The sequence below is a fragment of the Cavia porcellus genome, unplaced genomic scaffold (genome assembly GCF_034190915.1).
Source record: "Cavia porcellus strain 051 isolate PalLab524CR breed Dunkin Hartley unplaced genomic scaffold, mCavPor4.1 scaffold_12, whole genome shotgun sequence".
NCBI lineage: Eukaryota > Metazoa > Chordata > Mammalia > Rodentia > Caviidae > Cavia > Cavia porcellus.
Genome location: NW_026947495.1, coordinates 4,977,238 through 4,988,559, shown reverse-complemented (window position 1 = coordinate 4,988,559; position 11,322 = coordinate 4,977,238). Strand labels below are relative to the sequence as shown.

At 36.6% G+C, this 11,322-nt stretch overlaps 1 protein-coding gene across 2 annotated transcripts in view; it reads left to right on the top strand.

Moving 5' to 3' along the window:
• The first annotated feature begins 824 nt into the window (after nucleotides 1-824).
• The window catches only part of Kcnj16 (potassium inwardly rectifying channel subfamily J member 16), a 62,804-nt gene continuing 52,306 nt past the window's right edge, over nucleotides 825-11,322 (top strand). The window contains exon 1 of one of the 2 annotated variants that reach the window (XM_013142293.3): nucleotides 825-1,025. The gene's annotated coding sequence lies outside the window, so the exon portion shown is untranslated. Of the gene's footprint in view, nucleotides 1,026-1,625; nucleotides 2,350-11,322 lie in introns of those variants that run through there. The other variant, XM_063258713.1, reaches the window with a different exon arrangement.

The window sequence follows — 11,322 nt, the reverse complement described above, 5'->3', positions numbered from 1 at the left end:
TAGTGCTCCTCTAAGATCTCCTGCTTACAAATACTCTTTGGAGTAAAAGAAAATAGTAATTTCTGGTCAGTAAAATATTCCGATTGAGCTTTCATGCATACATGCATACATGAGGAACCTCCAGGTTCCTCAGGATTGCTGTTTCTTTAATTCCTCATGGCTGCCTTTCCTGTTTTCCGTACTTTGGTTTTTATAAATGTACCTCCTTCTTTATCACTCAGCAATCTGACTTCAGGTGAGCTAACCTGACCATATGACCACCTCAACATTTTTTAACCCAGTAAGACCCATTGCCAGGAGAGTAATTCTCAGACTTTCAGGATGTGGACCACAGCCTGTATCTTATTATCCTGCATCTCAGTCTCTAGTTCCATCAGGCTTTTGGAGGAACAGAGCTCTTCGTCACCAATCTGTTTTCTGCCTTATCAGGACTGACTAGCTATCTTGTTCAGGTTAAATAACCATTAAAAGCCATGTTAAAGAGAGAGATACATGGGTGCTAAGCTTTCTCAGTTTTCACTGGTATGTAAACCCAACCTTGTCCTGCTAAGATACAGACAAAGAGTTGTGGTGAAAGAATTTCTCTGTGTTGTTCAAAGTCTGAGAACTGGCACGAATGTTTCCATAGGTTGGTTCCCAACAATCCTGTTTGTAAATATCTGAGTCACTTACTGGCATTGCCAAGCATATTTCTGGCCCAGGAAATCTTCCTCCTTTCTGACCTAAGGGAAAATGTAGTCTGCATGCACTTGAGTGACCTTCACACTGTACCTCCTTCTGAAGTGCAGAGTCAGTGAGGTCATAGCTGTCTCAGCTGACTGGCAATGGGCTGCCTGCAAGATGCCAGAAGCGACCTATGTAGATTCCCAGGGTGGAACCATAAGAACAAACCAGTGTCAATGGTTAACCCAGGCTCTTGTTGTCCAGGACTTTTCTTTCCTTTATTATTAACTAAAGAACATTCTTGCCATTGCCCAGCTGAGAACACCCAGCTCATAGATTCTCGAAGGGGAAAGTGAATAAAGGTAAGTACTGTTCTGTTTTTGCTGTTGACAAAGTTCTTTTGTCTATGGTTTGTTCTTGCTGGCCTCTGTTTGGGGAAAAACAGAGAAACCTCTATGTACAGCAAGAAGACATCAATGTCAAATTAAATGCAATTAAATAATTTAATTTTCTATCTAAGTGTTTTAAGTCAAAGAGTGTGTCAAATTCCTTAATTTATTCTGAGGCTTTGGGTAAAAACATCTCATGACTTTTACAGGGTCTGCTAAGTAGATCTTATGTGCCATTATACACATAGATATTTCAGTGTGGCTTTATCATACTCATACCATATGGGTACACTATGCTCACCTTCAAAACCAGCTTGTTAGATGATACATATGTATGTGCCTGTGCATATGGGTATGTGTATGTCTGTATGTACGAGTGTATTTACACTTATGAACATGTAACTATGAGCATTGACATGTATTTATACCCCCACAAAGAAAAATAAGTTGACTCTTTCCTAGAGTCATCTGCATTAATGTGAGAGGAAATAAAACATCCATTTCTCAAGACTTATTTTAACAAGAATTGAAGTAAGGAATTTTCACCTGCTATTTTCACCTTAACTTCTCTAAAGCTTCTTTTTTTTTCTTTTTTTTTTTTTTTTTTGGTAAGACCTTAGAACTTTTATCCTTCTGAATTTATTCAGGAAGGCATAGGCATATAAATCTTTGCTCTGTGAAGACTTTGAATTGTCTATTATGTGATCAAATTGTTTCTACTGTTTGTGGCTCTAAGTGGTGCATAAGACGGATGAATTTTGATCTTGTACATTAAGTCATATCTGGTTATATGGACTGAAAGGTCTTGAGTGAAACAGAAATACTAGGTTATAGTATAGTATAGTATAGTATAGTATAGTATAGTAAAGTATAGTGTAGTATAGTATAGAATTCTACTCTGACAGCCTCATAATGAAGAAAAGAATATATTAACATATCTGTATTAGGGTACTATGGAGCAAAGTAGACCAGCCTTTCTCTGTGCTTGATTTTAACCAATAAAGAAACATGAAGTATCTTAACCATGGTTGCTTATAGAATATATTTAAGAAGTTTCTGAAATCAAACTAAGAAGAAGTTTAAAAATGACCAGAGTCCAGAGTTCATTTCAAACCAGGAAAGAAGAGTATGGTGTGGGAGGAGCAGACAGAGACCTGGACTAATGGATGAATGTAATCTTGTTTAATTTTAGAATATGAAAATGCTGGTAACTGTAAAACGTTAGTAGCATAGCAAATAAGACCACAACAGAACAGCTGGAATGGGGGAAAGGATAAAAGAAAGAAGGAGAAAAAATGTAGGTATGATAGCTAAGGTAATTGTACTACTAATTCTAGTAGTTCATAGAAAATAGTGCTTGAATTGTTTGATCAATTTTGCATGCCTATATTTGGTAATCTGAGCAATTATGTTGAAAATAATAGTGTTTGATATAATAACCATTGTTAATTTCCTACCATATGGTTTTGAATACACCATTTTTAAAAAATTCTCTTTAAAATAAAAATGATAAAAACAAGATCATAGTATAATGTGAAAGTGAAACACTAGAGTGGCAGTGGCTTTTGACATGCTATGTTAATTTTTCTAAGTAAACATTTTGACTTGAGAGGGAAGAATTTTCAAAGATATTATTCAAAAATACTTTCTATGATACATAATGTTTTGATTATTGTTACTCTCCTACTTGCCTGTTTTGTAGCTTTTTTCCTGTTATTTCTTACTATTTTCTGCTTAAAATTTTTAAAAAATTAGGAATAATGTATGAGAAATTTTGTTATTGCAAGCATCACATAGACTGTAAAAATTTGGAAACTAAAGAGAGGTTTAAGCATTTAAGTGCTGTGTTCTGGATGCATAAATACTATATTTGTTGGGTCTTTCTTGTAAAGAAGTTTTTGTAAATCAAGCTTAATTGTTCCTCTTTCTGGCTGTGTAACTGAGAGAGGATCACATGATGTTTCTGTTGAATTTCAGAATGCACGCGTTTGCTTTCCACTCCCACCAACACCAGAGCTCTAATACAAAGATCTAAGCAGCAATGCATTGATCCAGAGTGCAAAGAGGAAGGGTTCCCCAAAGCCCTCTCATTGTTATCCTTGTACACAGGCCCTAGTTGGACCACTAACATTCTGTGCCCTGTCACCAAAGTTTTCTCCATAGATACTGACTATGGAGAGCACTTAATTATTATTAAGCACTATGGAAAGCACTTATTATTGTGAAGAATAATACCATTTTTTGCTTAAATAAAAAGAAACTCTGTGATTCTGAGTTTTTTTCTTATAAAACTTTCAAGGTTTTGATCACTGTAAGACCCTGAAATCAAGAGAATGGGTTATCTGAACCATTCCCTGATTTGTTTGGTACTGCATTGAGCAACACTTATTTTTCACTATTTTATTCATAGATTGATTCTTTCAAAAAACATCTATTAAATACAAAACATTCTTAAATCCAGAGAGTTTAGTGGGAGACTATCTATTACATTAAAACCATTTTCTTGAAGAAATTATAGCTGGTGGAGGAAAATCAGCTTATTTATCATAGAATAATGTACTACTATTTCATGTATTGAATAAATACTTATAAATTGGCTACTTTGTGCCAGGCATTGAATAGATATTAAAGGATATACTAAAGTGAAGCAAAAGATTAAAGAAGTCTTTCTTTCATGAATCTTCTACTTTAGTAGAAGTTTACTTTCATAAAATAAATAGCATGCCAATTGTTAACAAGAAATATGAGCAAAAAAAAAGAATGGGTGAAATGATCATGTGGAAAGAGGCAAATAGTGAGAACGCTGCATTGATTATTTATTGCTGTGTGACAAATGACTTTAAAACTTAATGATTTAGAAGAAAAAACATTTTTTGTGCACATTTTTATGGGTCAGGATTCAGGTTTATTTGGGTCATCTGGGTCAAAGCCTTCTCTGTGCTGCAATCAGTGTTCCCAGGAGCTATGGTGTCTCTAGTCTCAGCTGTGCTCAGTCGTGGAGAAGTATCTTTTGGTCACTTACTTGATTGGGAAGGATACGATTCCTTCCTAGGAAGTTGGATGTCTGTCCCTGTTTTCCACTGATTGTTAGAGTGCCTTCCCCAGCTCCTTGCCAAATAGACTATCCCCCAAACAACTACAACACAGAGGCTAGTTTCCATTACAGCAAGTGAGATGTAGGCCAGCAGCCAGAGTCCTTTGCTAATCTAATGTCAAAAGTGACCTCTCCTTTTGGCAGTATTCTGCTAATTAGAAGGGAGTCGTTTAATGGAGATCACACTCAATGTGGAAGGATTACAAAAGACCATTCATATCAGGAGACAGGGATTAGTAGTGCCATAGTCAAAGCTGCCTACCATAAATTGGCATAGTGTGGCCAAAGAAAGCATCTTAGTGAAGACCTGGAGATGCTGAATGGGTTAGCAAACAGGACCTAGAGGGATGAGCAGCTCTAGTTGATGGAGCAGCTTTGCCCTGGGCACGTCTACGAAATAGTGAAGAATCCAGTGTGGTCGATGCAAGGTTGCAGGAGTTTGAGTCCTAAGGGGTGAATTTATGTGGAAGCGGCATGATAGTTTACAAATGCAGAAGATTCTTCCAGTGATGTGTGTCAGAGATTTCTGAGATGCTAGACACTCATCTCAAGAAGTAGAGAGTGAAAGAAAGAGTATTGGTGATGGGCAGGTGATATGAATGGACTAAAATACAGAAACAAAAATGAGCCAAATTATTATAATCACCAGAATAAATGAAGACATAGCTCCATTAGCTTGTCCAGTGGCGTAAGTGGGAGCTACCTGAATGCCCAGACTGCAGAGGGTAATAACATGGCCATTGCATGAACCTTGTCTTGACACATGCATCTCGTTAACGCAGACACCAGGTCCTGTTTGCTTCTTCTCAGATGCTGCCAACAGACAACTGCAAAGCAAAGGATGATTTCTTGCATAGTAAACAGAAGACTTTCTCCAAATACCCCCCCAAACCAGAATGTGTTCTTTTATCATATATTAGTAAATAATGATCAGTAAGCATCACATCTTTCACATCAGCTTTCACAGCCTTGGACTCTCCTTCCAATAGAAACTTTGATATGACGTCCAAGAAAACTATTCTGAGATGTCTCTTAAAGTTAAAATAAGCTTAAGTAGGTGGTTTTGGTTAGCTTCTAAAGCCAAGCACCCACCTCTTCAGAAAGAAAAAACAAGTTTGTTTATACTCTGAAATGCATTGCCTAAAGGATTTCTGTGTAGTTGAATAAACTTGCATATTTGAATATCAATCTCTTTCTCTCTGCCTTTCTCTCTCTTTCTGTCTCTGTCTTTTTCTCTGTCTCTCTTTCTCCTCAGGGGATTGAATGAACACAAGAGCTACATTCCCAGTTCCTTTTATGTATTTGTTTTTGAATTTTGAGACAGGGCCTCATCAAGTTGCTGAGTTGCCCAAACTGGGCACCAACTCATAATCTTTCTGCCTCAACCTTCTAGAGTTGTGGGACTACAGGCACATACTGTCACACCTGGCTGAGAATTCTTCCTACTGTAATTCTTTAGATTCCATGTACCTTTGGCTTTGTATTTATTTCACTCTATTCAAAATAAGGGGTGAATGAATCTATTTTCTATGTTTGCTTCCAAATGGAAATGATGGGATCAATTTTTTCTTTTTCTTCTCCAGGGTTCCTTATTACAAAATCAATGATTCAGATGCCAAATATACAGCATTTTAATAAAGACATTTTACTATTACTATATTTACTATTAATAAAGATACATGACTATTTTTTAGTTACATTGAATTCACAGTCATTCTTTTGCAAAATTAGTTTTGAAGCGGTCCACAGGTGCAAGTGAAAAATGGAAAAGCTAACTAGTATATGAAAGAATCCCAAATTATATTTACCCAACAACTGTCCACAGGGGTGATTTTCACCTTAATGTATTCCAGAAATATCACAATTCTGATCTCACTCGACTTACATGAGTATAATTTTAAAGAGTTTCCAAATGATTGTACAGCTTTTGAATACAATCCACAAGACTTTTGCTTCCTTCAAATTAAAAATAAACTTTTGGTTTCTCTTTTTTAAAGGTAAGCATATCTTCCAGCAAATTTTAAAAATACATATATATCATTTGGACAAATTTTAATTTTTCATTGGATCTTATTTTAAATCAGAGCTATATACCCCTGCAACCAATAATCCTTTAATGAATCACTCTGTAGCAGAAAATTTGCATACCAAGTTAACAAAAACTTAGTTCGTTCCCTGAATCTGGCAGCAGAAGACAGATCTGTAAATAATTAAGGCGAAGCAATTATGAAGTATCAGGATAACGAAAAGTATGATTAGCACACCAAAAGTTGAACTTTGTTCCAGGAAAGTAACAGAATGATAGCCAAGGTTTTGGCATACTGGTGTTGTCCTGAGTATATTTTTAGAATTTAAAACTTTCATACACTGAAATATTATTTTCACTCTGAACTCTATCACAAGATTTTTCATTATCAGTAAATCACTCCCACAGTTTTTTATTTCTCCCTATGGTTTTATAACCACATTAATTAAAAGTAACAGTTTACAAAGAGGAGAAGGAGAAGGAGGATGAGGATGAGAAAGAAGAGAAAAATGATAAACTAGTTTACTTGACTATGAGACTAGCATGTCTGAAATCTGTAAGGCATGCTAGTAGTGTAGACATTTGAGAAAGAGCTGATCTTTTAGTCTTGAGTCCAAATTTACAGGCCAGGCCAACAGACAGAAACTGAGCAGGGTTTCTCAGTTGAGTTGTAAGGGAGGATTGCGGCTGCTTCATCATAGCTCTTGAGGCTTCTGCTGACTTGGCTGAAGACCACCTACCCATGAGGGCTAATTTGGTTTCCTCAAAGTGTAGCCCTTCAGAGTAGTAAGTTCACCGGTGTGTGAGAAACAACTGGACACCATAGCCTAGCCCAGGTGACACAGAAAATTAAATATCACAAGAAAACAGGACATTTTCATCCATATTTTCTGTTTCTCTCTTTCTCCCTGTCCCTCCTCTAACTTCCTTCCTTCTTTCCTCATTTCTTTCATTCCTTCCTTCTTTAGTTTTTTTTAAATCTGTCTTTCATTTGCAGCAAAGGGGATTGAATCAAAGGCAAAGAGCCACGTATTGAACCTTTAACATTTTAAAACTTTATTTTGGGGTAGAATATCACTAAATTGTGCAAGCTGAGCTCAAATTTGCCAACCTTCTGCTTTAGCTTCCCAGAATTCTAGAATTACAAGTATGTGCCATGAAGTCTAGCTTGAAGTTTCTGTTTCAGAAAAAGAAATTATAATTTCACAAAATATTTAAATTCCATAAAACGAATCTGCTTAAAATACCATCATTTACACACAAAAGCATCTGTTAATTTAATACAGTATGTTCATATTTTAATAATGCAATTTGATAAAAGAAAAGCATTTGTCTTCATTGAGGTGAAGAACAAATTATGTTAAAGTATAGCTACAGTGCAGCCTCTAATGGCATTTCCTCAGTTTCCATTAGCTTCACTCTCTAAAGCATACATTTTGCTCTCATATACCCTACCCCTTCCTTTATCTCATTTAGTTTATTCTTCATGTGTTTGATTCCTACCTCTGAATAACTATGTTCATAGTGATAATAGCATATTAGGAGCTCTAACAAACCACAGGATAAATACAACATGTCATTTAGAAGCATTAATTTAACTCAGTGATTTGAATAGCGGTACAGAAAATCAAGTGGGTTAACTGATAATCAGTTTAAACAATTATCTTTGTAATGCAAGTTTGAATATGTCTAATAAAATTCAGGGTCATAATATATTTAAGGAAAAGTTATAATACTGTGGCATATTTTGAGTTTAGGCCCTGAAATTTGTCAAGATTTGTGTCTTAGTTACTTTTTACTTGCTGAGACAAAATACCTCATGCACCAAGTTGGGAGAAGAAGGGTTTATTTCTTATCTTACAGTTTTTGGAGGTTTCAGTCCATACTCAGTTGGCTCAAAGGCAGGGTGGCATGGCGGGGCCACAGTGCATGGCGGCTGCAAACAGCAAGGCAGAAACCGGCAAAGGAGCGAGACACACCTTCCTGCCATTACATCACGTCCTGGCTCCACCCCTATGTGAGTGTAGCACTGACACCATCAATCCAACCACTAGACAATGAACCAATCACAAATGCGCAATGCAAATGCATGAGGCCTGGGGGCCACAGACATAAAGCATGACAATTTAGGATAGGGATAAAAGCAAAGTACACACTTGTGTTTTTCTTTTTATTAAATTTCTTTTTTTTTAATGGCAAATTTTGAGAAGCATTATTGCAGGATGGTTTTGTGAGACATGATTCTTGGTTTTGGTTACTACTTTATTAGCTAGTTGGCTCTCACTCAGAGGAATATCTTCTTACCCACAAATCTGGCCAGTGTTTCCACAACTTTGCTTTTCTAGTCTATATTAGTGTAGTCTAGTCTAATTACAATAGGTAATTCAGGGCATTCTATCTGCACTTTGGGAAAATAATCCAGAGTAATCTCATAAAACAAGACACATAGCCTGATGGTTGGTCCACACAAACTATTCAGTAGATCTGTAATCCAAGATTCTGCTATCAAAAGCAGCACAGCACATCAAATCTATTATACAAGAGGTTAAAAGTTCTCACTGCCTAGTACCTGCGAGACATGGTTAGCCATTCTCCCTGAGCAAATCTGGTAGTTATTTAAAATTTTACTGATTATATTGTATTACTGAGTTCTATTTATAGATGGTGAAATAAAACCTTTCATGGACTTACAACTAAAATTTGAGATGATGCCAGAATATTAGAGATTATGAGTTCTACATCAGGATTTTCACATCAAAAAGATTGTTCCATTTGTGTGTTCAATCAGCCTTGTGTTTGGGTCACAGGTGCACCAACTTATGAGTAGATAAAGTAGTGTGACTAATTTGAACAAATTATGCAAGATATAATTAAGTTAGTCATATTTAAATGTAGGCTTTATGGGAATAGGAGGTGGTTTCATTTCCTTGTGACTAATATTCATTTATTAGATAACAATATTGAGTTAGAGATAAGATTACACTATTTGTACCAGGTGTTTAAATGCTAAAGAAATATTCAGAGGAACAAAACTGAACAAAGCAAAATCATAAATAAACAGACCCAAACAAAGCTGAACAAAAGAAAAATGCAGTAAGTTTTAGCTTCATAGAAAATGTAATAGGAATTACCATGCTCTTTTCATATGCTGTGTTACTACAGAATGAAGAGTTTTGTGTGTCTTCTCCTGTGCATTTGTGTCATCTCACTCTTGCTATTTGCTGATGGGAATAATGAAACTATTTTTCCTGTTGCACATAGAATTTTGTTGTGGCCTTTAAATTAGCTTGTATAACCAAAGCACAGAAACATAGAGTGAGTAAACTAGTACATGAGAAGGAGAGGTCCAAAACTGCATCCTGGGGACAGTTGTTTAATCTCATATGTTTGTGTGGGTGGACATAGCATAATCATGTACAAACTAATAACTACTACACCATGATTCTAGTATTACAGACCAGCTCTATTAGAGATGAAAATAACAGCAGTCAGTACCCACCTGGGCATTAAGAAGCAGAAGGTTGTCTTTTATACACTGGCTTTATGTTACTTACTTTTCTCTCATTGCTAGAACAAAATACCTGACACCCCAAATGAAGGAAGGAAAGGTTTATTTAGCTTACTGTCTGTTGAGATTTCAGTTCATAATCAGCTGGTTCCAAGGCAGGGTGGCAGGGCCCAGGGTTAACACTTCAAGATAGCAGTGGGAGCAAGAGGAAAAGCCTCTTTTCCTTCTTTATATTGTACACAGGCCAAAATCCTGCCCCCCACGGAGGGTGTAGTACTCACAAAAATCTCTGTGCCCTCCTCTTGCACAGGATGAAGATATTTACAAAGTTAAGAATCCTGGCTTCTTGCTGAGTCTCTTAGTTAAACTTCTAAACTTCTCAAGGTGACACAATGTATCAACCATAACACTTTTCATGAGTTGGGCAAATGGCATTTCCTTTTTTCTAAGTGGATATGCAGTGACCCATTCTATTGAGCATTGGGTACAAAGATTAAAACATCAATTCCCCGCTTTGGAGAAAGCAAGAGTCTAACAAATGAAGTTCTAGGCAGAAAAACCACCAGGCCTTGAGAAATGAAAAAAAAATTGTGGAAGTAGTACTTATGTTTTAACTTAAAGGAAAAAGAAATGTCTGCCTGTTCATAAAGAACATAACAGGTTTGGGAAAACATGGAAAGTTCAGCATGGCGAGATTATAGCATTCTTGATGTGAAGGTGGAAACAGATTGTTAAAATGGAAAGTAGAAGATGGTGACCTGGTAGTAAGTAACTTGGGAATATAGTGTCCATCTCTCTCTCTCTAATGTTTTGGGATTGTGATGCTAAGACTGCACCACTTTTACCTGTGACTGATTCTGGAAAAGGAAGATAATTTATTAAGAAACCTGGAGAACACAAAAGCAATCGAAGAAGTTAATGATGTTTTCATATTTTATAAGGGCACACACATGTGCTTGCACTTGTGTGTGTGTTTGTTCAACTTTTCACAACTTGTTATACAACCCATGTGAACCTGTTGTTTCTATATATGATTCTGGAAACTCAAGCTGGAAGGACCAGTTGATGTGACATACAGGAGGGTGAAAAATTACAGCCAGTCCAATTGACTAGATGCAATCAAAATAAAATGGAATACAGGTTATTTTCTGATGGCCTTCAAGATTCAGACTTGATCATGAGAGTGTAAGTAGGAGAAGCTGTAGCCACACAAATGGAAGGAGAGGCTGGGGCAGAAATATGGTTAAGTTTGTGCCAAACCTGGGCATACTATCAGTTTACTGTGATCTTGTCTCAAAATGAGAAATCAAAAAAGATTTTGAGAAGATCTGTGAATGCAGCTAAGTGGGAAGGCCCTACGTTCAGTTCCTAATACTACAGAGAAAAGGCATAACCTGGAGTAACCAGAGGCATACCTGCTAATGCCACACCAACATCTGCTAGGAGATGGGTGACTGCCTTCCTGGGTGGAGATAGCACCATATATCCCCAGGCAATGTCTGATATAGAAAGAATATAACTACTGGCTCCCTTCTACCCCCATAAATCATGTCCAATGTCTCTATGGCCTACTGTAACTTGAAACTGTGAAGGGAGTGGAATTCTTGGGTATGTGATCTCACTTTTAGTTAAATTAACACAA